The following is a 5,422-nucleotide window of genomic DNA, read 5'->3' on the forward strand; positions in this document are numbered from 1 at the left end:
GCATTACCTGTTTCCCGCCTCCCAGCTGAGCAGAGCAGAGCAGAGCAGAGCAAGCTGCTCCAGCTGGTCCAGGGACTACAGAAGCAAGCAAGCTCCCAGAGAGCGAGCGACCAGTGCGAGCAAACAGGGGGAGCAAACAGGAGTTGGCCAGGGGAGTTGCAGTGGCTGAAGAGACAAAGGAGACAAAGGAGACAGAGGCTAAGAGGTAAGTGGGCTGCAGGAAGCCCAGGGGGCTGCCCTTTATCCTTCTGATTGGCTGTGAGCTCACCGGGTGCTTCTGAGAGCTCTAACTGAATTGGCGGGGTGTGGCCTGAGTACTCCCAGCAGCTGACTGGGCGGGAAGCTTCGGTCTGTTTCCCGCCTCCCAGCTGAGCAGAGCAGAGCAGAGCAAGCTTCTCCAGCTGGTCCAGGGACTACAGAAGCTAGCAAGCTCCCAGAGAGCGAGCAACCAGAGTGAACAAACAGGGGGAGCAAACAGGAGTTGGCCAGGGGAGTTCGGCAGGGGAGGTCAAGGGGGAAGCCCCTAACTTTTTTCCCCAGTTTTTATTTTATTTTATTTTTTAACTAACTTTTTTCCATTTATTTGTCTTGTAACACACACTTTCACACAAGTGGGACTCTGCTTTTAACCTCTACTGAGTAGAAGAACAGGCACAGGCTAGTCTAGAACAATCACAAAGCTAGACACAAAAAGGGAGAAGAGGCTATGGAAGGACAAGACTCTCCAGTGGTGGTGACCTGCAAGGTGTGTGCAATGTTTGTTTTCTTGCCTGAGAACAACATGGCCTACACCTGCAACAAGTGCAAGTTGATCACGCTGCTGGAAGAAAAAGTAAGTGGACTGGAGTGGCGACTGTCGACCCTCTGGGGAATAAGAGAACACGAAGAGTTCTTGGACAGAATGGGGGAATTACAGCAGCAAAGGGAAGATCAGAAGCTTGAAGAGCAACAGCAAGATGAGACAGTGGGAAATGCTGAGGTGAAGAAAAATGGAGTAGAGGATACTCCTTGGAAAAGGGTGACAGGAGAAGAAGAACTAGACGCCACTCTGCACCAGTGGAAGCAGTGGAGCTGTGGAACCGATTCCAGGTACTTGCGGATGAGACTGGAGGACAGCCTGCAGAGGAAGAATCACAGGGGAACCTACATGAGAGTGAGCAAGAGGCTGAAGGTCAGTCAAACAGAGGCGATGAAACCCAGGTTTACAACAACAAGAAGAGAAGAGTGGTTGTAGTGGGAGACTCCTTGCTGCGTGGGATCGAGACCCAAGTATGTTGCGAAGACCCGTGGACTCGCCAGGTATGTTGTCTCCCGGGAGGACGAATTAGAGACGTGACTGAAAGGTTGCCTGCACTCATAAAGCCCACTGACAGGTATCCCTTTCTTCTCATCCATGTGGGAACAAATGATACCGCCAAGCGGAGCTACGAAGAGATCACGTCAGACTTTGAAGCTTTGGGAAGGAAACTCAAGAACTTTGGGCCCAGATAGTTTTCTCATCCATCCTTCCAGTACTTAGAAGAGGGATAGAAAGGGAACGAAAAATACTCTGGGTGAATGACTGGCTACGAAGGTGGTGCTGACGAGAGAGATTTGGATTCTGGGACCACGGACTATACTTCCAGGAAGATGGGCTGTTGGCAAGGGACGGGTTGCACCTCACGAAGGCTGGGAAGAATGTGTTTGGACACAGCATGAAGAACTTCATCAGGAGGGCCTTAAACTGAATCCTACGGGGAAGGGAGATGTAACGTTGGGGGTAACAGTGGATGTAGGCGCATGCACTGCAACGGAGAGAACAGCTCTGATAGCACCCAATAATAGTCTTCAGACACATGTAGGAAGAAAGCCAGACTATGAAGCACATGGTCTTCGATGTCTATATACTAATGCCCAGAGTATGGGAAACAAACAGAACAAACTTGAACTCTTAATACAGGAGGGAAATTATGACTTGATAGGTATAACTGAGACTTGGTGGGATGACTCTCATGACTGGAATACAGCAATTGAAGGATATAACTTGTTCAGAAAGAACAGGAGGAACAGAAAGGGAGGTGGGGTTGCACTGTATGTGAAAATACCTATCTCTGCACAGAAATACAGGAGGATGAGCTTGGTAGCCCCATCGAGAGCATCTGGATCAAAATAAATGGATCAAAGAATAAAAGGAACCTGGTGGTCGGTGTCTACTACCGGCCACCCAACCAAGGAGAAGACGAGTATGAAACTTTTGAAAAGCAAATAGCCAGTGTTTTAAGGAAGCATGATGTAGTAGTAATGGGGGACTTCAATTTCCCTGATATTTGTTGGGAGACAAATTCTGCAAAACATGGCCCCTCCAAGAAATTCCTGACTTGTGTGGCGGATAACTTCCTCCTACAGAAAGTAGAGGAAGGAACTAGAGGATCGGCTATCCTTGACTTGATCCTAACCAACAGAGATGACTTAGTGGATAAAGTAGCAGTTACAGGAACTCTGGGGGAAAGCGACCATGTTGCACTTGAGTTCTTGGTTCTAAGGGAAGCAAAAGCCAAGTGTAGTCAAACGCGTACCCTGGATTTTAGGGAAGCTGATTTTAATAAACTCAGAACAATGATCAGTAAGGTCCCATGGCAAGCGACGCTAACGAGAAAAGGAGTCCAAGATGGGTGGGAGCTTTTAAAAAAGGAAATTCTCAAGGCACAATCACAAACAATTCCAACAAGAAGAAAAGGTGGAAGACAACAGAAGAAGCCAATGTGGCCTCACAAAAAGCTTAAGGATGACCTGAAAACAAAAAAGGACACATATAGGAAGTGGAAAGAAGGCCAAGTAACAAAGGAAGAGTACAGGCAGGTAGCACAGAATTGCAGGGATGGCATCAGGAAGGCTAAAGCTGAGAACGAGCTGAGGTTAGCGAGGGATGCTAAAAGTAACAAAAGGCTTTCTTCAGCTACATGCATAGTAAAAGACAGAGGAAAGAAATGGTGGTTCAGCTATTAAATAAGGATGGCAAAATGATAACAGATGACAAAGAAAAGGCAGAGGTGCTCAATTCCTACTTTGGCTCAGTCTTCTCCCAAAACAGGGTGTATGACACCCCACCCCACCCGGCAAAGGCGAAGTACAGGCTGAAGGGGCAGGATTGCAGCTTGAGATCGATAGGCATATGGTCAAGGAACACCTAATTACTTTGAATGAGTTCAAATCTCCAGGGCCAGATGAACTGCACCCTAGAGTAATAAAGGAACTGGCAGAAGAACTCTCAGAACCGCTGTCTATTCTCTTTAAGAAATCATGGAGGACGGGGGAAGTGCCAGATGACTGGAGGAGGGATAATGATGACCCTATCTTCAAAAAGGGTAAAAAAGAGGAACCTGGGAACTACAGACCAGTCAGTCTGACATCAATCCCTGGGAACATTCTGGAGCAGATGATAAAGCAATCCATCTGGAAGCACCTTGAAAACAATGCCATGATTACTCGAAGCCAACATGGATTTGTCAAAAACAAGTCCTGCCAGACAAACCTGATCTCATTTTTTGATCAAGTAAGCTCCCTTGTAGACCGTGGGAATGCTGTAGACATCATATACCTCGACTTCAGCAAAGCTTTCGACAAAGTGCCCCATGATATCCTGATGAGCAAACTAGCTCAAAGTGGGCTAGATGAAACAACGATCCGGTGGGTCATTGGGCGGGATAGCTAATACTTTGGAAGACAGAAACAAAATTCAAAGTGATCTGGATAGACTGGAGTGCTGGGCAGAAAACAACAGAATGACATTTAATAGGGATAAATGCCAAGTTCTGCACCTAGGAAAAAGAAACCAAATGCACAGTTACAAGATGGGCGATACGTGGCTCAACAACACTACAAGCGAGAAGGATCTTGGAATTGTTGTCGATCACAAGCTGGATATGAGCCAACAATGTGATGTGGCTGCAAAAAAGGCCAATGCTCTTTTGGGCTGCATTAATAGAAGCATAGCTTCCAAATCCCGGGAAGTACTAGTTCCCCTCTACTCAGCACTGGTTAGGCCTCATCTGGAGTACTGTGTCCAGTTCTGGGCACCACACTTTAAGAAGGATGCAGACAAACTGGGGAGGGTTCAGAGGAGGGCAACGAGGATGATCAGGGGACTGGAAACAAAGCCCTACGAGGAGAGACTGAAAGAACTGGGCATGTTTAGCCTTGAGAAGACTGAGGGGAGATATGATAGCACTCTTCAAGTACTTGAAAGGTTGTCACAGAGAAGAAGGCCAGGATCTCTCCTCGATCATCTGAGATTGCAGGACATGGAATAATGGGCTCAAGTTACAGGAAGCCAGATTCCGGCTGAACATCAGGAAAAACCTTCTGTTAGAGCAATACGACAATGGAACCAATGACCCAGGGAGGTGGTGGGCTCTCCCACACTGGAGGCGTTCAAGACGAGGCTGGACAGCCATCTGTCAGGGATGCTCTGACTTGGATTCCTGCACTGAGCAGGGGGTTGGACTTGATGGCCTTGTAGGCCCCTTCCAACCCTACTATTCTATGACTCTATGATTCTATGACTACCTTAAAACGAAGTGTGTCTCTTTTTTTCTTTACAATATTGTTTTTTTCACTTATGCAAATGCATATAGAGTTAATCACTAGATTAAAATCAATTAAAAAACATACAATTAGTTCCTTTAATTAGGTGATAGCCCACGTAGTTACTAAACTGAGATCTGATCGTAAGCCACTGAACTCGGAGGCTTACAATCCTCCAGTGCAGAGCAGCAGGAATGGCAGAGGCGATCTTTGCCTCCCTGTCCTCCCGCTTTTTTCGATAGATGGGCTTTTTTACCAGTCTAGCAAAGGCATTTCAGAGGGGGAGGGAAGCAGAGGCTCATGATATCTTGTCCTCTCCAGTCTCGTCCCCTCCCCTCCCCCTGAAATGCCCCCTTGTCCCCCTCTCCTGACCTTGGAGAGCAGCTGGTGCAGTTGGTTCTATGCCAGCTGCAAGGGGTGTGTGTGTTAAGCGCAGATACCCCCCTCCAAGATCAGACAGTTCTCCGACTTCAGATCTGGGAATCCAAAGTACCCCATGACCCCTCTGATGCTGTGTGAGGGCTATAGGATTGCTCCCCAAATCAATTTTAAACCAACCGATCTATAGATGAAATTTGCAGATGGGTAAATACAGTATTTCTGCAGCAATAAATATTTTTTGTTTTGTTTTATCATTCCCTCTATTTCTGATGTTCAGGCTGTGAGTGCCAATCCTTATGTAGCCAAAATGGCAGCACTCGTGCACAAGAGGGAAGTATTGGCAGGCTTGTGGAAACACCAAGATTTGCAGAAGTACAAAAAAAGGGAGGGGGAACATAAGGGGAGGGGACTCCAAAAATATCCAAGTGAGGTCTGAGCATGCTCAGCTGTTACAGAATGCTGACTGCCCATGGGGAAA

This window comes from Heloderma suspectum, chromosome 2 (assembly GCF_057233095.1).
Source record: "Heloderma suspectum isolate Gila_16-S chromosome 2, 16-S_ref, whole genome shotgun sequence".
In the NCBI taxonomy this organism is placed as follows: Eukaryota; Metazoa; Chordata; class Lepidosauria; order Squamata; family Helodermatidae; genus Heloderma; species Heloderma suspectum.